Below are 24,985 nucleotides of genomic sequence, written 5' to 3'. Positions count from 1 at the left end.
TTTTCCCAGGTTGATATCTTACTGCCTGGTGTAGAGGTCTACATTGACTCCTGCTCTTCTACTTACCTTGGGACTTCTCAAACCTGCAGAGCTTTCCAAGGTCTTTTGCACTGTGTGAAGGTCACAGACAGCAGGGATGAAGTGAGGCTTGCCCTTCTTCCCAGTCATAGCACACTGCACCACCGATGCTTCCTTCTCTTCCTTCCCTTCCACCAAGCCAACCTATCTGGGCAATGGTCAAGTGAACATCTGTCTGTTTCCAGAGGCACCCAAATCTAGCACTGCACCTACCAACCATCTATTCTTCTTTCTCAATCCATAGAGAGGAATGGGAACATGGATAGGCCATTCATAGGTTTCTAGAACACTCTCTAAGGGCTCACTCCCTGGACTATGTGTGGGGATAGATTCGTAGTGAGTCCCTTGGGCATCACAGACCAGCAAAAGAAATTATTAGAGAATATCAATTTCCTCTTCTTGCTAGCACCACCAGTGTTTTAGTTTGGGATGCAGTAATAAAACACCATAGACTGAGCTGAAGCAACAGGAACTGAAATCTTACAGTTTTGTAGGCTAGGAGCCTGAGGTCTGGGTGTCAGCTTGTCCAGAATCTGTCGAGGGCCACCTTTCCTGCTTGCCATTAGCTCCCTGCTTGTTATGTTCTTCCATGGAAGAGAAAGACAGAGTGCTTCTTCAGCAACCCCAATAAGGAAGTCAATGATCTCACTGTCCAAGGGCTCTGGAAGCTTCTTCAGCTTAGAATATTGGGCTCTCTAGAATCTTTGGACCTCAGCTTCCAGGAGAACAACAGAATCCCAATCAATACCTAGCTCCATATTTGAAAGCAACAGCACACTCTACAACAAAACTCATTCATCTTAGCACTGCTTGTACTATTATTATTATTATTACTATTATTACTATTACTTAGATCAGCTGTGGGGCTTGAACTCAGGGCCTGGGCACTGTCCCTGAGTTCTTTCACTCAAGGCTAGCACTCCAACACTTTGAGCCACAGTACCACTTCTGGTTTTCTGGTGGTTAATTGGAGATAAGAGTGGACTTTCCTGCCAGGGCTGGCTTTGAACTGCAATCCTCAGATCTCAGCCTCTAGAGTAGCTAGGATTACAAGCCTGAGCTACCTAGCCCAGTGGAAATATCATTCTAAAAGTATCTAAGACTTAGAGAGTCCATATGAACACATAAGATGATGCTAAGCAAAATGAACTCCAAGTTATGGAAACAAGTGGTATATCATTGTTGTTATTTTCAACATACCATGTGAAATTATGCCCTTTCTTTTTTGCCCTTCTTTCCTGTGTTTTTACCCCTGATGTCACTTTAACTGATTTTAGTACCCTGGATGTTGTATATACGTGTATTGGAAGTAGGGAAGAGTGTAGAGAGGCAAGAGGTGAGGTCAGGGGAGGGTGCAGAAGTCAAAAGGTAGTCTAGACTACAGTCATGAATTGGGCTTACTTCTGAGGAATGAGCATGGACTGTACGGAGGTCTAGTGGGCCCAGAGGTAACCCTAAAAAGATAAACATACTTCCTAATCCCTAGAAGCTACGCATGTGACCTAATTTAGCAAAAATGCTCTTTGCAGATATAAATAGGGATCTCAAGCTGAGATTGGGCTGGATTAACTGATGGGCTCTACAGCCAATGACAAGTGTCCTTGAAAGGTCAGAAGAAAAGGTTCTCATAGGGGCTGGGAATATGGCCTAGGGGCAAGAGTGCTTGCCTCGTATACATGAAGCCCTGGGTTTGATTCCCCAGCACCACATATATAGAAAACGACCAGAAGAAGTGGCGCTGTGGCTCAAGTGGCAGAGTGCTAGCCTTGAGCAAAAAGAAGCCAGGGACAGTGCTCAGGCCCTGAGTCCAAGGCCCAGGACTGGCAAAAAACAAACAAACAAACAAAAGGTTCTGATGGGAGGAAAAGGCCCTGGGAATGAGATAGAGACTGACTGAGGCAGCCACTAGCAGACGATGCCTGGTGTCACCTGAAGCTGAAGGAAGCAAGGAAGGCTTCTGTGTCAGTCGAGGCTCTCGGAGAGACAGAGCCAATAGATGCACGTGTGGAGACCCAAGGGCTGACCTTGCAGTTCACCTTCAGCGGCTGCCAGAGGCTCCAGGCCTCATCCCTGCCAGCCACTTCCTCTTCCTGCAGCGGCAGATCCGTTGGATCATCCAGTCCAAATGGTGGGGCAGCTTGCAGAACCTTTTCTTTTTCAAAGGCTCTCTTAAAATCAGCAGCTTTTTGGGTCACTCAGCAAATGGGCAGAGGTGAGTGTAGAGAAGCCTTGGGAGGTGAGATGCCAGAAACTGGGTTGTCTTTCCCGCCAAGGAAGCAGAGCATGTTGACGGAGATCTGCTCCAACTGGGGCAGCCCTGGTGGCTTTCACCCCCTTATCCCCATTATACTGAGACTTGTCTTTCCTCTTGAAATGCTGCCTTCCCCCCTCTGTCTTCCCATGTTGCATTTAGAGGCTGAGATGGGAAACGTGAGCCCAATAGGAGTAGCTGAGGAGCTACAGACTGAACCAAGTCCAGATGTTCCCTGCTAGACCATGCAGGGCCTAAGCACATCAGTAACCTCCACCCCAACTTAATAATGTAGAGACAAACATTTCCCTCACATTATGTCTTATAACACTGAAACTACAAACATCAAAACACAATCAAAGGGCCCCAGAATGTTTCTTATAATGTTAAAAACTCCTTGTAGATATCATTTTTGTGATTGCTTAATAATTAATTAGTTGTACAACCTTCCTGGCTATTACAAATAGCATGTGGCCAGCATCTTTGTGGATGTAGTTTTTGCTTGGCTTTACAATCATTGATTGAGAAGCAAGTTATGAGGTTAAACTTGTATTTGGCAATAATAAAAAATATGTATTAATTGAATAAGCGAGTAAGTTTGCATTAGTTTAAAGAACAAAATAGTTACTGTGTGTTAAAAGTATGAATATTTCTTTTTGTTGTTGTTGGTAATCGTGGGGCTTAAACTCAGGGCCTAGGCGCTGCCTCTGAGCTCTTTTGCTCAAGGCTAGCTCTCTACCACTTTGAGCCACGGCACCACTTTCAGTTTTCTGCTGGTTAACTGGAGATAAGAATCTCACAGACTTTCCTGCCTGGGCTAGCTTTGAATCTTGATCCTCAGATCTTAGTCTCCTGAGTAGCTAGGATTTACAGGCAGGGGCTACTGGCACCTGGCTAAGTATGAAAATTTTTTGTTGTTGTTTGGTGATAAAGGGGTTTGAACAGCAGGGTCTTATGCTTGCTTGGCTGATACTCTACCACTGGAGCCGTGCCTCTAGCCTAGTTTTTTGTTGGTTATTTTGGAAATGGAGTCTTATACAGTTTTCTGCCCAGGCTGCTTTTTAATCTTGATCCTCAGTTCTCATCCTCTAAAGCAACTAATCTTACAATGCTACCAGTGTCCCAGCATTTTATTTTTTCATTGGACATATTAAATTGTACATAGGAAGGGATTTTCATCATCCCATTTCAATACATATGTATATTCTTGATTCCCTTTTTTTTTGCCAGTCCCGGGGCTTAAACTCAGGGCCTGGGCACTGTCTCTTTGTACTCAGTGGTGCTCTACCACTTGAGCCACTGCTCCACTTCCAGTTTTCTAGTAGTTAATTGGAGATAAGACTCTCACAGCCTTTCCTGCCTGGGCTGGCTTTGAACTGTGATCCTCAGATGTCAGCCTCCTGAGTAGCTAGGATTACAGGCCTGAGCCACCAGTGCCTGGCTCAGAATGCTTTATGATATCTGAGATGCACATTCTTCTTGAGAGAGACCATGAGAGGCCATGCATGAGGAAGGACAAAACTCCATTTGTCGAGACTGGAGGGGCACTGAAACGGACAATTTCAGTGACCTTACATGTTGTCCACTACTATTCTGCTAGTTTGCATGTGATAAACCATTAGGCCTTTCCATGAACATGTGAGAAAAGGCTATTACTTTACAGATAAGAAAACTAGACAACTGGAAAGAGATGAACTTTCCCAATGTCACCTAACTAATAAGTAACTGGGCTAAGATTTATTAAGAGCCAGTAAGTGATATCAGACACTCCAGAGCACCAGGGCCAACCTCCATGTCTATATTACTCCACCACCCTGTCCGTTTACATAAACAGACACAGCCCGGGTCCTGGGGTCATTTTTAAAGAGGTATACTATCTCTAGACTTCCTGTATTCTTATTTATTTATTTATTTACTTATTTTTTGGTCAGTCCTGGGCCATGAACTCAGGGCCTGACCACTGCCCCTGGCTTCTTTTTGCTCAAGGCTAGCACTCTGCCACTTGAGCCACAGCGCCACTTCTGGCCGTTTTCTATATAGGTGGTGCTGGGGAATCAAACCCAGGGCTTCATGTATAAGAGGCAAACACTCTTGCCACTAGGCCTTATTCCCAGCCCATGTATTCTTATTTCTATTTTTGAAAAATGTATTGCTGTTTGCTTAGATCTGTAACACAACAGAAAGAACTCTCTATCTGTCAAAGCCTCTTTTATATATTATTTATTTATTTTTGTGAATTGGGGGGCTTGAACTCAGGCCTTGCCAGCACAGGCTAGCAAGGAGAAAGAATAAGAGGTCTGTGCTTAGTGGTTATGTCAGTTCAGCCTGGCATAAAAAACACACACAAAAAAACCCCTCTGAATAAATAACCAAGTCAAGGATCTACTGAGAGGGAACTATATTCCTCAGCTTTTATCTCCCTAATAGTCTTGTGTCCTCGTTCAGTCTTGTCTTCGGCTATTAGTTTCTTTCTTTTAATTCTAGACTACCTCTAACATCAATTTATCCTTTTGATTGATGTACCTCATATATGCTCTTTTCTTCTTCCTTGTGTCTCCTTATTTCCCTGGATGTAATCCAGGATTCCTCTCCACTTCTGACCAAGTGATTTCTCTAAGGTACACAGAGCTATTTGCTACCCTATAATGTACCCTCATTGTGCCCTTCTCACCACTCATTTCAATTTCCGGGTGTGATGTATCCAGCAATCATGCCATTCCCCCAAGTTGGCTTTGCAGAAAGCCTTAATGCATTTGTCTTGGCCCTTCGGGGCCAGCTCCTGACAATGCTTTGCTCCAGCAATGCTTTGGCCTCCCTTTTGCTGATCCTTCACAGACTGGCCAGGTGAACCATTATTATGCCTACTACTAGGCTGAACCATTCACTGCTGGAGTAGTGAGTGTGGAAGGAGGCAGGGGCCTTCTCTGTCTCCTAGCAGGGATTCTGCATCCTCCTGGGAGACGCTTGCTTGCACTCCCTGGGGTGCACTGGGCAGAACACTGGAAATGAGGTATGCTGTCTCTGATGCCCATCTCTGCTCGACCTCTTGACAAAGTCACTGACCCCCTTTGAACCTGAGTTTCCCAATTTCCAGAGATTTGAACCCTTGCCCTGGAATATATGATTTTATAAACAAGAAATGGCAAGCTATCTTTAAGAAATCAATATTACAAAAGCAACCTCACTCATCTATCAGGGGGAAAAGTCTCAGACTTTCCCTGTAAACATTTATTATAAAAACTAATCAGGTTCATTCTCAGAGGTTGTGAGGAGTAAAATAGGATCAAATAGCTGGTAACATCAGGAATAAAGGATTCAGGGTTTGATGAATGCCACACATTCAAGAACAGAGGAGTCAGAATCAACCAGGGACTTGGAAGAAACACAGGGGATGCCTCCAAGAGGAGGAATTCATTTATTTGTTTGGACTCTCTGCTTCTTAGCCCCTGGCTCTCTGAGTTTTTGGCTTCTCCAACAAGTATGTATTTCCCATTCACTACTTAAAATATTTTGTTCTATGTGTAATGTAAAAAAATGTATCTTTGAAGGAAGTTTATAAACTAGAAAAGCATGTGTTGTTTGCTTTTTTCTTCTTCTATCAATGTGTTCAGGTAAGTCCAGCCCGCCTGGGTGACAGCAAACGAGCAGGCAAGGTAGCTGCAGTTACTGAGGTCCCAGGCCCACACTTGGACATCAGCCAATGCATGGATTCTCATCACACTTTTCCCAAGGATCCTTTGAGGTGGTGATCCTGTGGGAGGAGCAGATGGAACAACACCAGTGTGGAGCTGAGGGTTTATGATTTCTGCAGAGTTTATGGTCCATCTGTAGTCGGTAGGAGAAAGGAGAACATCACTGAGAACCCCAAAGTTCTGATGCTCACAGGCTCAACTGAGGCCATTCACACAAACTCAGGGGCACTCTTTCAGGGGCACGAATGCTCCCCAGATCCCTCTGACTTTCTCCCAAGGGGAAGCCAGTGTGGCCATGTGTGGCTCTTTGGATTTCCTTTGTACTGGGTTTTTCATTGTGCAGTAAAGATCTGCTAAATCAAGGGAGGTGGTTGTAATGGTTAATTTTATTTCTTAACCTGGATGGGCCATGGTGCCCAGGAATTGGGTGAAATATTGTGCTAGATGTTTCTGTGAAGGTATTTTTTGGAGGGGGAGGGGAAGAAGATTTATTTAATTTATTTATTTATTTTGTTGCCAGTCCTGGGACTTGAACTTGGGGCCTCTTTTGCTCAAGGCTAGCACTCTACAACTTGGGCCACAGTACCACTTCTGGATTTTTCTGTTTATCTGGTTGGTACCAAGGAATCAAACCCAGGGCTTCGTGCATGCTAGGCAAGCACTCTACCACTAAGCCTCCTAGCCTTTGGAGAAGATTTAAATTGACAGGTTAAGAGTAAACCAAATCGCCCTCTGTAATGGGGAAGATGATCATCCAATCAGATGAAGGACTTGGTAGAAGAAAGCTCCCCTGAGCAAGAAGACTCTTGGACACTGGGCCTGCTTTCCCTCTGTCCTCAGCCTCCTGGCCCATCGGTTAGTTTTTTGTTTTTGTTTTTTGTACTTGCTAAGCTTCAACAATGATGTGAGCCAATTCCTTAAATCCCTTTCCCCTGCTGTATATATTTTACACACGCACACACACACACACTTGCATGCACCCATGTGTTCATATACATGTCCATCCTGTTAGGTTTTCTTTTCTCTTTCCTTTTTCTCCCCCCTCCCTCCCTCCCTCCCTCCCTCCCTCCCTCCCTCCCTCCCTCCCTCCCTCCCTCCCTCCCTCCCTCCCTCCCTTCCTCCCTCCCTCCCTCCCTCCCTTCCTCCCTCCCTTCCAACAGTCCTGGAGCTTAAACTCAGGACCTGGGCTCTGTCCCTGAGCCTCTCTGTGCTCAAGGCTAGCATTCTGCCACTTGAGCCACAGCTCTACTTCCAGCTTTTTCTGAGTAGTTTATTGAAGATGAGAGTCTCGCAGACTTACCTGCTTTGGGCTGGCTTCCTCAGATCTCAGCCTCCTGAATATCTAGTTACAGGCATGAGTCACAGACACCCAGCTTCTTGTTTTTCTTTTGTGCTTGCTATGTAGCCACTTGACCTATGCCTTGAGCCTCCTTTTTTTTTTTTTTTTTTTTTAATCCCTGAAGAGCCCTGGCTAGTGGAGATTCCCATGGCTGGTCTTGCCCACAGATAGAAACAGTAAAGATCTGCAATGCACATGCAGATCATGGAAAAGTACTAAATGGAATTCCAATAGAACCTTCAGCTTAGGTAACCTGAGTGGCTGAGATTCAGAATTACTGCCTTTTATGGCCAGATTAGTTGTTGCCAGGTGCTGCCATGTCTGGGAATGCCTGGATTTAGGTGCATCTCTCTGACACCAGAGAGGGAGGGGGAACCAAGTCCTGCCTCAGCAATTCCATCCCAGTAATACTCTTTGTGGGAGTGGAATGTGGTGTCTTTCTCATCTATTCTAAAACCCAGACCACACTTACGATCTAGCTGAGCTGTGACTGTAACAAATCTCACAGTCACATGCAGATCTGCTGCCCCATTTGATCAAACCCCAGATGCTTTGGCTGCCTCCCCTTCAAGATTGTAAGGATATAAACAATGTGCGTGATCCAGTTTCCACTTCCTCATATTTTTGTTCCCCATAAGATCTTTGGATCTTGCACCCTTTTCCTTAAATTCAGAGTATGTGTTTACAATTTATTCCTGAATTCTATTCCTTCTGTAACATGATTGATCCTCCCTTCTCTAATCAATGGTGCTCATTCAATGGTGCAAAGAAAAGCAAAAATCTTCACATTCTGTTATTCAGGGACAGCCTTATTCATGTATAAACTTGACCAACAAAGCAAAGAGTTATATCACTTAGACTAGAAGAGTAAGTTTGACAGATGACCATTGAGGTGTAGGGAAATTAAATTAAAAAAAATTATCTTTAGTGGCTGTGAATATGGCCTAGTGGCAAGAGTGCTTGCCTTCATATACATGAAGCCCTGGGTTCAATTTACCAGCACCAAATATACAGAAAATGGCCAGAAGTGGCGCTGTGGCTCAAGTGGCAGAGTGCTAGCCTTGAGCAAAAAAAAAAAAAAAGAAGAAGCCAAGGACAGTGCTCAGGCCTGAGTCCACGGCCCACGACTGGCAAAAAATAAAAAAATAAAAATAAATTATCTTTAAGTAGTCCTATGAAAGGGTTTCATTTCAATATGTCAGTTTATGAGAACAAGGCATCTTGAGCAATGCCAGTGCCTTTCATAATCCCCCACACCCCCATTCCTCCCAAGCCCATCTATACCCTCAATTTTTCAAGTTCCATTTTCACATACATACATTGAATATGACAACAGCATTCACCCACCTTTTTTTTCCTATTTGTATACTCCCATTCTCTGGACCTCACCGCCCCCAACCCCCTACACCACTGCACACCACAAGTTTCAGCTTCCTGGTATTCATTTTGTTTATTTTTAGTAAGTTAATTGTTAAAAGTAGTTCATTGTTCAAAGTAGTCATAGAATTGGAAATTAAGAATTCTATTTTGGGGGGCTGGGGATATGGCCTAGTGGCAAGAGTGCTTGCCTCTTATACATGAAGCCCTGGGTTCGATTCCCCAGCACCACATATACAGAAAACGGCCAGAAGTGGCGCTGTGGCTCAAGTGGCAGAGTGCTAGCCTTGAGCAAAAAGAAGCCAGGGACAGTGCTCAGACCCTGAGTCCAAGGCCCAGGACTGGCAAAAAAAAAAAAAAAAAGAATTCTATTTTGGACCAATTTGAGAAGTCTATGGCACTCACAAATGCAAAAATGAAGCTGACAGTTTGATGTGGGAGTCCGGGGTTCAAGGAAGAAACCCATATTAGAAATAGAAGTCGAGGGGTCGGAATATGGCCTAGTGGTACAGTGCTTGCCTCGCATACATGAAGCTCTGGGTTCGATTCCTCAGCACCACATATATACAAAAAGGCCAAAAGTGGTCCTGTAGCTCAAGTGGTAGAGTGCTAGCCTTGAGCAAAAAGAAGTCAGGGACAGTCCTCAGGCCCTGAGTTCAAGCCCCAGGACTGGCCAAAAAAAAAAAAAAAAAAAAAAAAAAAAGAAATATAAGCCGAAATCATCAGTACATGGATGAGAAAGCTCTGGGCTGGGTAAAGTCAACAAGGGAGAGTAAGAAAGAGCACCAGACACCTGACCAGTAAATTCCAGAACACTATGATGCCCGAGAGTGGGGAAGATGTAGAGGAACCAGAATATAAAAAATACTAAGAAAGAAGGAGTAAACAGATAGATCAGGAAAAGGTGAATTTTTGGAACCCAGGTGCAGGAAGGATTTCAAGAACTTGTAAATCATCCATTGAGCCCAATGCTGTTGGCTGGCAAGGTCTAGGAAAATGAGGACTAAGAATTGACCAGTTGCCTACAAAGTCAGTAACTTTGACAAAAGCCGTTTGGGTAACTTGTAGAAAAAAGAAAGGAGAACAATGATGAGTCTAGGTTCGTTTAGATCTTTCTAGGAGTTTCTTAGAAAGGGAGAAGAAGAGAAATGGGTGTGGAAGGAGGATATGGTAAGTGGAAGGAAGATATTTTAATGGAAGATTTTACACAGCATGCTTGATGTCGCTGCTGGACATTCCATTTGTAGCCACACCATATTTATCTAACCAGTTCTGCATTAGAAGACGCTTTATAGAGGATCACAAGAGTTTAATAGCTATGCCCCTATGAATGTATAAGATGATGCTAAGTGAAATGAACTCCATGTTATGGAAACGAGTGCTATATCACTGTTGTAATTACTTTCAACATGCCATGTGAAACTGTAGCTTCTATTGTTGATGATCCTCTTGTATCCCCTTCCTGTGGTTGTACCTGCACTATCACTGTATCTTATCTGAATACATTGGAAATTGTATATAATGGTATTAGAACTAGGGAAGTGAAAGGGAATACCAAAATCAAGAGACACAGCATAAAAAGACAAACTACTACAAGAGCAATACTTGCAAAACTGGTGTAAACCAACTGAACAACTCATGGGGGGAGAGGGAAAGGGGGAGGGGGGAGGGGGAATGAGGGAGGAGGTAACAAACAGTACAAGAAATGTATCCAATGCCTAACATATGAAACTGTAACCTCTCTGTACATCACTTTGACAATAAATAAGAAAAAAAGAAGATGCTTTACACTTCAATCTTCTGTTCCTAGAATAGCACAAGTTAAATAATGTTCATTGCAGCTAAGTAATGCTGCAGTGAATATCTGAGTTATTCCAGATGGCTATGTTAAACCCATCTTGAAAAATAATGTTCATCTCTATCCTATTAAAGGGTAAATGACCAAGAGGACAAGAATGGTCCTGTTTGATCCCAGCTGGGTCCAAGCCTTCTTCCTTCAATCAGTGCTGGATAGGGGACTTTGCTGGATGGAGAAGGTGCCATTTAACTGTTGGGGTTCAAGACCCCCTCTCCCCCCTTCACCCAGGGAGATGTTTAATCTCAAATTGTGAAAAAACACTGGGCTTTACTCCTCCCACCCGCGGAAGGAACAAAGCGTGTTTTTGAGATTTTGGAGAGCCAGTTTGGATGTTCCACCAGTCTCAAAGAGCTTTAATCAGGGAGAGGTTTTATAATGGTAATGGCGGGCAGGAAGAGGCGGGACTAATTGAATATTAATGATTGGCTGAATGGGCTGTTCCTCAGGTGATGTCATGGAACTTCCTCTATGGGCGGAGACCACAGTCCCCCAAGAGCTGGGTCTCTGGGGGCTCCACCGCCATGATGGCACGCAGGTGCTCGCCCCCGGGGCGGGGACTTCTCTTCCCGTTGAAGCCGGAAGGAGGCAGGACGGGCTAAAGCTAGCTAGCTGTCCTCTTAAAGGCACAGCCATCCCCGACAATTTAACCACAGGGGATGGTGTGTGTGTGTGTGTGTGTGTGTGTGTGTGTGTGTGTGTGTGTGTGTCTGTCTGTCTGTCTGTCTGCCTGCCTGTGTATGTATAGGAGTTGTTTTGACCAGATTTTAAAGAAGGTTAGCTAACATGGGTGGGGCACATCTCACTTGGTCCACATACAGCTCTCAAAATCATTCGGTACATGACAGGACAGACACATGATGATTCCTGCTGGCTGCCTGAGGTCCATCTGCCTGTATTAAAAACTTCTATGGCCCATAATGACATTATAAACATCCAAATGGCCTTTTGCAGAAAAAAAAAAATTCCCACCGGTTTACATTTCTACTTATTTCTTAGGACCAATTCCCAAGGAAAATTATGAGATCAAAAAAAATATTTTTAAGGCCCTTGCCAAGCTGTTTGCCAATCCTTATTTCTACCTCCTGAGTATTAGAAGAATTGTATGTACCATCAATATTTTTTTTACCACTATTTATTTGCCAGCATTTATTTACTAACAATTCAAGTATTACAAAAGCAGAAATGCTTTCTCATGGTTGCTTTAATTAAAAAGAAAACCAGTTAGCTTGAATCCAAGCAAAAATCAGTGTTAGTCAATCCAGGCATCCCACTTATTGGGATGTTTAGCTTCAGAGAGGAGATCTCCAAAGGGAAAGAAGCTTCTGCCTGGACCCTGGGGACTGAGTTCTTGATGTTGCTGCAAAAAAAAAAAAAAAAAAAAGAATTTGAGGACATGTCAAGGTAGAGATCAAGAAAGTTTATTAGTCAACCAAAGTGAACGAAAGATAAAAAGATAGTACACAACTCATATATGAGCCTGGGCACATCTGAGAACAGGTACTTTAATAATAATGGTGAAAAAGCAGGTTGGATTTGGGCTCACATTCACCTTAGAACCAAGTGTTTCTCTTTTCTTTAACACCTGGTACGTCATCGTCCTTGACATCACACTAGCTTATCACTTGGGTCCGGAGACCTCAAGGTTGCTATGCTGACGTTGGCTCGGTGGAGACCCTTCTCCAAACCTGAGTCGTTGATATCAGACAATGGATGCACTCGGTCCACACTCTCCTTTCAAGACAGCTGTCTACCTTGAGATGAATGGTTTTCTTAGCTAACACTTTATTTTTTTAAATTTTTTTCTTATTTATTGTCAAAGTGATGTACAGAGAGGTTACAGTTTCATATGTTAGGCCTTGGGTACATTTCTTGTACTGTTTGTTACCTCCTCCCTCATTCCCCCCTCCCCTCTCTCCCTTTCCCTCTCCCCCCATGAGTTGTTCACTTGGTTTACACCAAATGGTTTTGCAAGTGTTGCTTTTGGAGTCGTTTGTCTTTTTATCCTGTGTCTCTTGATTTTGGCATTCCCTTTCACTTCCCTAGTCCTAATACCAGTATATACAATAACCAATGTACTCAGATAAGATACAGTGATAGTGCGAATACAACCACAGGAAGGGGATACAAAAGGATCATCAACAATAGAAGCTATGGTTTCACATTGCATGTTGAAAGTAATTACAACAGTGATATAACACTCGTTTCCATAACATGGAGTTCATTTCACTTAGCATCATCTTATGTGTTCATAAGAGCATAGCTTTTGGGCTCTTGTGATCCTCTGCTGTGACTAGTCTAAACCTGTGCTAATTATTCCCTATGAGGGAGACCATAGAGTCCATGTTTCTTTGGGTCTGGCTCACTTCACTTAGTATAAGGAAATGGAAGGACTTGAAAAAAATTATACTAAGTGAAGTGAGCCAGACCCTTATAAGCTAAAACATTTTTATGCCCAAAGAAGTTACTTTCCCAGAATCTAAGTGCCCCTTGGCTCAGTTTTACAATAGGCTAATCTGTGGTGCATGTGGACAAGGTTATTTGAAAGTTGGTTTTTTCCTCCCTTTTTACCACAGGTGGCAGTTTATTTAAGAAACAATACAGGATGTAAAACAAACATAACGCATGCTTTAAAGCGAACTGTTCATGAGCACATGTCCCATGCCTCCTTCCCCACCCCCACTCCCTACCTAATGGAATTAATGGTGAGCTCTGTCACAGAATGCTTCCAAGCATAGCCTTCTGGAACTCTCTGACTTACGGGGTCGGACAGCCCAGGAAGGGAAATACAGGCTCAGGAACGAGTAGAGGTCAAGGGCCTACTCAGGGAGCCCGGCCCGGCTCTGGGATGCCAGCTCCGGCTTCAGCTCTGGATTTCTTTGGTGATTCCCTGTTCCTCTCAGTGACATTGCTGTCAGTAGAACTTGAACATACCCCAGGGCCAGGGGGCAGAAGCTGATGGCAGAAACACTGGCAGCTCCCTTTGCCCTTTCTTCCAGCAGTGCTCCTCAGATGTCAACATGATCCACAGTGCCTCTTTCCCGAGGGCTGGCCCAGCGCTGAAAGCATGTGCGTCATTCCCAGGCTACCAGCTGCTACAACTGAATTCCTCGGTTGAAAAATGAACCTTTATTCCAAAGGTGGAGAGAAAAGGGGAGGTAGAGTTTCATCTGTAAAATGTCCTTAAGTTGAAGGACTCTGAGACCTGTACCACCTCTGGCTGATGCCAAAAAGCCTCATCCTTCACCTTCATCCATCCCCCATCAATCAGGTGACTCTCCTGTTTTTATGAGGCCATTATTTGATCCCTTCCTTCCGTTCAGTCAAGTCTTTCCTGTGATTTTTTTTTTTAAACAGGAATATAGCATGGGGGAGGTATCTTTTAGTTTCTAGCTTCTCAGCACGGGAGTTCTTGGCCAGGCCCTGGTGGCTCACACCTGTAATCTAGATACTCAGGACATTGAGATCTGAGGATCACCATTCAAAACCAGCCCAGGCAAGAAAGTCCAGTGAGACTTTTATCTCCAATTAACCACCCAAGAGCCGGAAGTGGAGCAGTGGCTCAAGAGGTAGAGCAATACAACAACTCAGAGACAGCACCCAGGCCCTCCTGAGTTCAAGCTCCAGAACTAGTACACACACACACACACACACACACACACACACACACACACACACACACGTTCTTTAAAAAACTGTAACAGAAATAAGTATCTCCTTTCATTATCTACTAGCTCTGGAATGAGACAAACTCAAGTTCAAATTCTAGGCCTCTCACTGTCTGACTGCATGTGGACAAATCTGATAACCCTTCTTTGTCTCTTATGTTTTTCTTTGATAAAATGGAGTATCCCAGGAGGTTGTGGAATTGAATGCCTGCAAATTGTTTGACACACAGTGCTTATTATGGTTTGACTGTCATTATTACTATTTTTAGACTTGTCTAACTTGGAGCTAAAGTTCTAAGATAGATCTTGGCCCCTATTTCAAGTCCCCTGTGTACCTAACCTCTCTGTGCCTCTGTTTTCTTATCTATAAAGTGAAAAAAATGCAAGTAAGATATAGGTTTGGATTAGCACACCTTCCCCTTTAAACACTACTATTTATTGTCCCCTCACCTGGGCCAACCCATGGCAAACCTATGAATCTGCTAAGTGTGTCTTGTGGGCCCTCGAACCCAGAGCCAGGTTCTGCCATGGGCTTCTACCTTTTTCTCCCAAGGAGTTCATCCATAGTCTTTCTATTCCCCTGTTCAAAATCCAGGCTGAGCCAGGCATTGGTGGCCCATACCTACCATCCAAACTACTCTTAACCTGAGGGTTGTGGTTTGAAGCCAGCGGGGGCAGAATAGTCCGTGTGACACTTATCTCCAGTTAACCAGCAAAATAAAAAAGGAAGTGGAGCTGTGGCTCAAGTCTCGAGTTCAAACTCCAGTTCTGGTGCTAAAACAAGAGGGGCTCTGAGAATGAATTCTAGCCCTTGAGACAAATCTCTTAAGACTGGTTGCAACTTAAACCTTAACTTGAGAGGTAAAATAAGATTCTGTTTGCTGTCTCAGGAATTTTAGGTGTCAGCAGCCTAGTAAGTATATTTCTCCAGTATCTGACTTCATCAGTGCTCTTAATATTGCAGTCATTTACTGGTCATTCTCGAAGGAGGCCAGAGCTGAATGGAACAGTCAGATGTATGAAATGGCATTGCAGTTAGCAATTGTGTCCAGCTGCTAATAGCAGAGTTCCAACTACAATAAAGGAAGAGTTTATTCAGTTACATACAAGAAGCCTGTAGGTAAACATTATAGAGACAGTGTGGTTACCTCTGTGGTTACATTTGGGACTTGGGTGTATTTTCTGCTTTGCTGTTTCCCCTCAGTATAACTTTTCTTTCTTTCCTTCTTTTCTCTTCCTTCCTTCCTTCCTTCCTTCCTTCCTTCCTTCCTTCCTTCCTTCCTTCCTTCTTCCTTTCTTTCTTTCTTTCTTTCTTTCTCCCTGGCTTCTTTTTGCTCAAGGCTAGCACTCTACCACTTGAGTGACAGCATCACTTCCTGGCCATTTTCTATATATGTGGTGCTGGGGAATTGAACCCAGGGCTTCATGTATACAAGGCAAGCACTCTTGCCACTAAGCTATATTCCCAGCCCCTAACTTTTCATTTTTGAAGTCGTTCCATGGGCCCAATTTTGCTCTGGAGATGCAACCACTACATCCTTTTTTTTTCTTTCCAGAAATGGAGACAAGGAAGGGAACAAGACAAAAAGCAACAATGCCCCCCCCCCCCCATTAGCTTCTTTATGGAGCTCTGCAGCAAACTCTAGGCAACAATTTCCACTCTTATCTCCCTAGCTGCAGGGAGAAAGGGAAAGCAGGCTTTTAGCTAAATACTCTACTGCCCTGATTAAAATCTAAGTTCTGTTACTGACAAAGAAGGAGAAAAGATAGTGGGTAGAAAACTGCTGTGTTTATTATGGATACCCTCCCTCCGTCCCTCCCTTCCTTTTTTCCTTCCCTCTTCCCTCTCTTTTTTCTCTCCTTTCTTTCACTGTCTCTCTCCCTTTCCTCCCTCCCTCCCATCCTTCCTCCCTCCTTCCTCCCTCCCTCCCTTCCTTCCTTCCTCCTTCCCTCCCTCCCTCCCTCCCTCCCTCCCTCCCTCCCTCCCTCCCTCCCTCCCTTCCTTCCTTCCTTCCTTCCTTCCTTCCTTCCTTCCTTCCTTCCCTCCCTCCCTCCCTCCCTCCCTCCCTCCCTCCCTCTCTTCCTTTCTTTCTCTCTTTCTTTCTTCCTTTTTTATTCTTATGCTAGTACTGGGACTTGAAGTCAGGGCCATGAACTTTGGCTTATTTCCATCAAGGTTGTTGTTTTACCACTTGAGCCATACTTCCACTTCCAGTTTGTACTGGCTTATTAGAAGAATCTCATGGATCTGTCTCCCAGGCAGGCTTTGAACTATGATCCTCAGATCACAGTTTCCTGGGTAGCTAGGGTTACAGGTGCAAGGCACCAGCACCTTGCCTATTTTAATATATATATATATATATATATATATTTTTTTTTTTTATTTTTTTTGGCCAGTCCTGGGCCTTGGACTCAGGGCCTGAGCACTGTCCCTGGCTTCTTCCCGCTCAAGGCTAGCACTCTGCCACTTGAACCACAGCGCCGCTTCTGGCCGTTTTCTGTATATGTGGTGCTGGGGAATCGAACCTAGGGCCTCGTGTATCCGAGGCAGGCACTCTTGCCACTAGGCTATATCCCCAGCCCTATTTTAATATTTTTTAATATGCGGCATAGCAGCATTGTGTAGAATCACAGTATCGTGTAACTCTGCATACTGTCCACCCACAGAACTTCATCCTGTAAAACCAAAATAAATGATAATTCTTCTTTTCTCACCTCTGTCCACAACTACATTTACTGTCTATAAAGATAAGAAATTATATAGGAGGTGCCTTTTGTGGCTGCTCTATTTCATTTAGCCATAATATCTTCAAGGTCCATCTCTGTTGTAGTATTTGTCAGAATTCCCTTCCTTCTTAAAGGCTGTATGCAATTGTATGCAATGGAACACTATCCTCTGGTTTATTCATCCATCCATCCATCCATTGGTGGACACCAGCTGTTTCTACCTTTATGAATGCTGCTGCCGTGAATGTATGGCATTTTATCCTTTCATGGTCCTGCTTTCACATCCTTTGGTTACATACTCAGAAGTGGAGTTGTTGGACCAGCTATGAATTCTATTTTTTATCTTCTTTTTTGGTGCTGAGGATGGAGCCCAGGATCTCTTCTTGCATGCTTTGTTAGCTTGAGTTCTGACATTGAGCTACATCTCAGCTTGCTAATTCTATTTTTCTTTATGTTTTGAGATAGGATTTCACTATGCAGTCCAGATGAGCTGAGAAAATAATTACATAGTGAAGGTTATCCTTGAACTTGTAATCTTCCTGTCTCAGCCCTAAGAGTGTTCGTGCTCAACTTCTGTTTCTTATTTAGCAATAGCCTCCTTTAGCAACAGCTTCGTCACTGCTTCCTAATGGATTCTTGTTCATTGTTGACAGAATTTAGTTTTTAAGTGTAAATATGATTTGTCATTTCCTTGATTAAAGTTTTTCTATGACTTCTGATTAGTTAATGATGAAATTCAAAGCTTGGGCACAGCACAGAGATCTTCATGATTGAATTCCTTTGCTTGCCTTGCGTCATCTTCTAGCGCTCTCTTCTATAACACATTGCCTGACACTTTGCATTCATCAGATGGTTTAATGAATTCTCTAAACAGTTGTCTACTGATGATTGGGGGCTGGAGCCGTGAACTAAACAAAGTTCCTGCTCTCATGAATTTTCCCTTTTGGTGGAGGTTGGTGGTGTTGGTATAAGTCTATAAACAAATCACATGTGATGTTAACAAATATTAAGAGGCATAAAGAATGCTGGAAGCAGTTGCTAGTTTAGATACAGTGGTCAGGGAAGACCTCTGTAACCAACTTGTGAGCAAAGAGCTGATGGTAATGAGAAATCCATTGGGATGGGGGGATGGCTTTCTGAGGGCCAGACTCTGTGAAAGGAATGACCCTGGCTTGAGCAGCAAGGAGTCAGAATGGATGTAGAAAGTGAATGAGAAAAAAAAACAAACATAATTGAAGATGAGCTCAGAGAAGGAAAAGGGAAAGTAGATGATATAGACTCTTCAAGTCATAGGAAGGATCTAGATGGATCAAAGATGGAAAATTGTGGGCAGTTTTGAAGAAGAGGACCAAGCCATATGATTTGCTGCTTTGTAAAAACCTTCTCAATGTATTGTGAAGCACAAACACTGGGGAGCAAGTTGAGGAGGCCAGCTGGGAAAATGCCAGGCAACAAATACAAGTGGTGTGGACAAGGAAGGCTGGGATGGAGGTGGTGAGCAGTTAGGGTATCATCTGAAGATGGAGCTAACAGGAGTTCCTGGGTGATTGTGGGTTCTGAAAAGAATGGAAAGATGACTCCAAAATTTGTGGCATGCCACCAACATAGACTAATATAGCCCCATCAAAACTGTAATTGTGAAGTCTTTATGGAAAAACTTCACTATTCATGATAAAATGTTAAGTGAGAAAACAATAGAATTGAAAACATTCTAATGAATACAAGTCTGTACATTCTGAGTAAGATGCCAAAATAGCAATATTTCTGAGTTCAATAACTTCTTTAAAAATCATCAACCCTAGATCCGAGATAACAATGGCAAAATGCTAGCTTGCTCTTTTTTAGGATCTTCCCATCATGTGACTACAAAATTTAACTCTCTTGGTCTCAGTGCCCAAGAAAGAGAGTTGCAGGATTTAGACATGGCCTGGGACTGGGGAAAGGGGCGGAGGAGATCCCCTGGTACTTCACTCTCCTCTTACAGGTGACAGGACAAAAGCCCCCAAATGTGAAATAGAGTTCTATAAGATCACACTGCCAATTGCAGGCAGAGTCCAACCTGAGTGACAGCCTGCTGATTCTTAATCCATCAGTACATATAAATCCTTACACGTATTCCGCCCCCCCCCAAATTTGGAATTATCTTGGAAATGTGTTTCTTATAGTTTACTGAAACCTTATTTCTTGGTTATTTATTCAAAACCATCATATTCACATAGATTTGTTTGCATGCAAAATACCCCTTTTTCAAAGTCAAAACGATGGGAAGTGTCTTTTCCTCTGCAAAGCTTTGCACTATTTGTGAATCCTAATATTAGCCTTCAAATGTGGAAACTTGGTAAATCCCATATGTGCATAGCAAATGCTTACTCCACATTTTTTCAGGGTCTCTGATTTATTCAACAGGGCAAGTTATTAATAACTCTGTAGTGCTGGGTAAGATGGAGTTACTTGTCATAAGAAATTTTAGCCTGAAAGTAAGTAAAATCAAAACTTGGAAGACCTCACAAAACCCTCCAAGACTTACATTTATTAGATTCCCATCAATGTGACATTCTTATTACTAAGGCATTTGGATAAATAACTATAGAGCAATTGAGAGAAAACCTCCAATAGATGGGTTGTATATCTTTTTGGGAAAATTAATGTATTAGAGAGATAGAGATAGAGACAGAGAGAGAGACGGGCGGGGGGGGGGAAGGGAACCAAGACTCTTGAAAAGAGTGTTAGTGGGTTTACGAGTATGGAAGTAATAGAGTAGGTGGTTGAAAGAGCTGTAGGCTGGAACTCTGCGCACCAACTTGCATCTGTTCTAGAGGTACCTCCAAATGGTCCTTGAGCTCCTGCTCTGCCACAGGCAGCAGCAGATACCACAGTAGTGAGCTGAGATCCATGCCCCTCTCTCCTTGCTTACACAGCCCTGATTTGGGTTGGGATGGCATTGTTGCTTAGTTATCCTCCTGCATTCTGTTCCTGTGCATTCAGCCCACTGCAGGTCAAAACCATCTGCAAAGAAATCCCAGCATGTCACAAAAACAAAACCCGAATTTGACATCCAGATCCACACAGTGGGAGGGATGTGGAACTAGATCTTGCTGTGACCTTTCCCCTGGTACAGACTCTCTCGTCTCCCAGCACTGGCGGAGCATTTGCCTCTTGTCTTGTCCGTGGGCTATGTAGTCGTAAACACAGTAATTGTATCTGTTCTGAACACATATAGACTTTTTTTTCTTGTCATTATTCCCTAACCTATATACTATAACAACTATTTAGATAGCATTTGTGGGGAATTAAAAGCATCCTAGGGATTTAAAATAATAGAAAGATGTGTAGGTAACACGCAAATACTGCACCATTTTTAAAGAAATTATCTTTAAGTATCTGTACAGAGGAATATCAATTCAACATGTCAGTTTCTGAGTACAACACATCTTAATCAATGTTACCCCTTCCATCATTCTCCTCATCTCTTCCAACTCCACCCATCTCCTCAAGTTACCTCTGGATATCATGTCAGTAGTTGTCCACCATTCTTCTCTCCATTTGTCTGTTTCCTCTCTTATTGACCTCCCCCCCCATAAAACATGTACATTGAATATCATGTGTGTAGTTGTCCACCATTCCTCTCTCCATTTGCCTGCTTCCTCTTTTGTTGACTTCCCCCCGATAAAACATGCTTCAGCTTCCTAGTATTCATTTTGTTAAACCTCAATTTCAAAGGAATTACACCACTGAAATTCTCCCCTACACATACTATATTTTAGTCAATTTGTTTGTGTATATATGTGTATGGCACTGTACATATTTTCATATGTGTTTATAATTTAGATCTAGCTTCCACACATGAGAAGTAAATATTTACCCTTTGTCTCTCTGAGCTTGACTTCACTTAATATAATTTTTTTTACAGGTCCTTCAATTTCATTGCAAATGATATAATATTATTCTTTCTGATGGATGAATAAAATTCTATTGTATATAGACCACATTTTCCTGATCCATCCATCTATTGTAAGGCATCTGGTCTGTTTTCATAACTTTTAGGTAGTGAATAATGTGGTCATGAACATGGTGACTGTACCACTTAATATAAGGGATCTGAGCATCTGTAGATTTTGGTATCTGAGAGGGATCTGGGGCCAGTCCCCACAGTGAATGAGAGGTAACTGTACTCTCTTTCAGTCTCTCTCCAAAGAAAATAAGCCATGGGTAGGGATTGGAGACCGAGATGCCAGGAAGTTACTACAAAGTAAAGGAACAAGAGTATGCATGTGTGCACATGTACACACATACACAAAGAAAAGGGACACATATGTATATAATCTATGTAATATTTTATATATGAGAAGGGCTAATAGTTGCAACAAAGAACCAGCCATTCCTCACACAATAAAAGTTTACTTCTCACTTTGAAGATGTAAATATTCCTGGTCAGATGTCCAACCTGAGTGGCTTTCATCTAAGTGGTAATTTAGTGATTAAGGTGATCCTGCAACAGTTTCCGTCAACAAGACAGAAGTAGACTATGCTGGGATTCACATGGAGGTCAGAGGCCTCTGGGAGGCAGAGAAGACTTGGTTCCTTCCTCTGAGTTGGTCAAAGTTTAGTTCTATCACTAACAAGTTCTGTTATAAAGAGACATCCCATACATGAAAAAGAGAAATATTGACAAACCCATGATAGGGGATGATATTTAAATTGGTTCATGAAATATCTTTGTTCCTCTATATTTGCATTTATAAAATGTAAGGATTGAACTGTAAGGTCTACCCCTGGGAAGGGCTCCAAGCAGATGCCCCTGTTGAAGTCTGTGCCCAGTACTTGAATTACCTAGGTAACTGACACGCCTGGAGGCAGTTACCTCCCCCTTGTCTGAGGCCACATCCAATCCACCTGGCCATACCTCCCGCCTTTCCCAGTTCAACACGAGTCCCCATTCTCTTTCCTTTTCTCTCTTACACTCTCTTTCTCTTCTTCCTTCCCCTCTCTCCCCATGCCTCCATCTTGTGTGGGTGGGCAGTTTGCTCTCCCCTAAACTCTTCTCTGCCTAAACCACAGATTTCCTTTCTGGAGAACCTTACATCTGGTGACACAGTAAGATTCAGGGCATGGGTGAGGGAGGAAGTGCTTGCTTTCCCCACAGGACAGAAATAGGGCCTAGAGTACCGAGCCGCTCTACCCTACCAACTAGCGATATATCATTTGTGAAAGAGAGCAGGGACTCCTGTTGGGCTGGATTATATAGGGAATGGCGGGAGGTATGGCCAGGTGGATTGGATGTGACCTCAGAGAAGGGGGAGGTAACTGCCTCCAGGTGTCCCAGTTACCTAGGTAATACAGGCCCTGGGTGCAGACTTCAACAGGGACATCTGCATGGAGTCCTCCTGAGGTAGACCTTACATGAACCACATGCAATCTTTAAAAAAAAATTCCTTATCATATGACTATTCTTTACCTTATACACAGTGTACTCACATGCACATCTGCACGAGAAGGTGGGGGGAGGGCACAGAATCAGAGGAAAAATGGAGAGAAAGTTCAGTAGTGGAAGATACCGGCTGCACTAGTTATTGATGAAAGTGAATAATGCATCTGTGGGTGGAGAGGGGAGGGAGGGAATGGGAGGGAGTAAGGGAACAGAGGACACTATGTGTCCGGGTCTCTGGCCCCCCCCGCCCCCCTGCCCCCCCCCCCCCCCCGTCCCCGCGCTCCCCTGACCCGCGGGAGAGACAGGGAAGGCACGCCCCAACCCGGATGAGCCAAAAAAGGAAAGGGCCGGCAGGCTGCCCACACCCAGCCTTCCCTCACCAGAGGACAATCAGAAGGCCTGGGAGTCAAGTCGTCGCAAGATCTCGTTTATTGTGGAAGTACGTGCCACTAATATAAGGCACAGGAGCCAATCAGGTCTAAGATCGGCAGGAAGGGGAGGGATGAGCTGCCCATCAAGGGTGGAAGGGCCAGGGCGTCACAGCTCACGGAACCGCCTCCAGGTTATAACCAAAGACACTTGTAGCAGCTGTGCATTGTTGTTGGGCGCCGCCATCTTAGCCACACGTGGCCCCAAGACTGAAAAACAGGTGGGGCCAGCTAGTTGACTTCCGGGTGTGCCCCACATCTATGCAAAAGGAAATGTACTTAATACCTGATGTTTGTAAAGCAAATCCCTCTGTATATCACCTCTAAAACAACAATAAAGTAAAATTTAAAAAGCTTGTTATCATAAAAGTGATGTACAGAGGGGTTACAGTTACATACGTTAGGTAAAGAGTATATTTCTTTTTGGACAATGCACCCCTTCCCTTACTCTCTTCCCAGATGCAATCTTGAGTTAAAAAATAACAATTCCAATGTACTGCTAAATATAGAAGAAATGTGAAATAGCAAAAAACTACATTCTATTCGGACTTTTGAAAGACCCAGGGCTTTTGGATATTGTGTTGTGTGTGTGAATGTGAGAAATTCAACCATGTCAATATGGCAAAAGATGAGCTTTACTATAAACCAAATGTATAGAAGGTGGGTTTTTTTCCTATTAATTTATTTTAAGACTCCTTTTTTTCCCAAGTCATTCTTCTCTGGGCACAACTCAAATTGCAAAATTTCCAAACAATAAAGAGAACTCCTTTCCTGTTAATAGAGGTTAGAGTGGAAGGAAGTGAATTTACCATGGTGGGGGGAGGGGGAACGGAGGGGCTGGAAATTAACTTGACAACACCAGGACCAAAGAAAATGATCTCAAAAGGCAAATGCAACTTGACTTCCTTTTAACAGCTAAAAACTAATTTTGTCTAAGGCTTGAGAGTGAACAAAATGTTTTCATGTCCCTTATCTTATTTAATCCTCACCACAACCTGACAAGGGAGGTGTTATTAATATCCTTGTTTGACAAGAGAAAAGAGTGATGGGATCTGTTCGAGGTCAGGTGACATAAGTAAGTTGTAGAACTTGGATTCAGGTAGGAGATTCTTTCCGTGATTCCAGAACTGCCTCAAGCTTAATCCAAAGAAAATAAGCCATGGGTAGGGAATTGGAGACCGAGATGCCAGGAGGTTACTACAAAGTAAAGGAACACGTGTATGCATGTGTGCAACAAAGAACCAGCCATTCCTCACACAATAAAAGTTTACTTCTCACTTTGAAGATGTAAATATTCCTGGTCAGATGTCCATCTTGAGTGACTTTCATCTAAGTGGTAATTGAGTGATTAAGGGCCTTCCACTCAATGTTGCAGCTGTCTTCAACATCTTGATATTACTATTGGAATGGTGCAGTACCCTGGCCACCCAGGACTCGCACCCACAACATGAAAGTTACCAGCACTCAGTCTATCAGGCTAGGAGTCTTTATTTAGCTGTGCACAGTGTCTACTCTCCATCATTGAGATGGTAAAGAACAGCAATGGGCCACCGCAGGGCTGGTTGTTGTTGTTTTTTTTTAATATGTACATGTATTTATTCTTTTTTAAAATAATTACTTATTTATTGCCAAAGTGATGTACAGAAGGTAGAAGCTGTGCATTCTACAGCAGGTGGCCACATAGCACAGCTGCAGGGGGTCAGAACAAGTCACAAATGGGTTAAGCGAGCCATTTACAGAAGCAGAATTTTGCAGTCAGGCTGACCTAATATCAACGTTATTTTAACAATTGTTTCCATGTTCCCCTAATATCAACTAAGCGAGTATGAGCAGGCTAAAACAATCCAGTACTCAATCAAAAGTGAACCAACCTGACAGTAGCCATGGCATTTCTATAACTGCTACTATGATTATTTCTATAATCTATTACTATGATCATTTTCACAATCCATTACTATGGTTGCTACTTAGATATAGAGAGGAACAAGGGCTACATATATTTTTAAATGTCAAACTGAGGAACTAGCCTCATGGGTGGGGGTGCAGCCCTCTACCATGGAGTCACCAAAATGGAGTTATAAAAGCTAAGAATAAACTCTAAGACAGTGAAATTTTACAAGACCTGTTGTTTGTAGGAGGTGT

This window comes from Perognathus longimembris, chromosome 1 (assembly GCF_023159225.1).
Source record: "Perognathus longimembris pacificus isolate PPM17 chromosome 1, ASM2315922v1, whole genome shotgun sequence".
Lineage (NCBI taxonomy): Eukaryota > Metazoa > Chordata > Mammalia > Rodentia > Heteromyidae > Perognathus > Perognathus longimembris.
Note: the sequence above shows the minus strand (reverse complement) of the source record.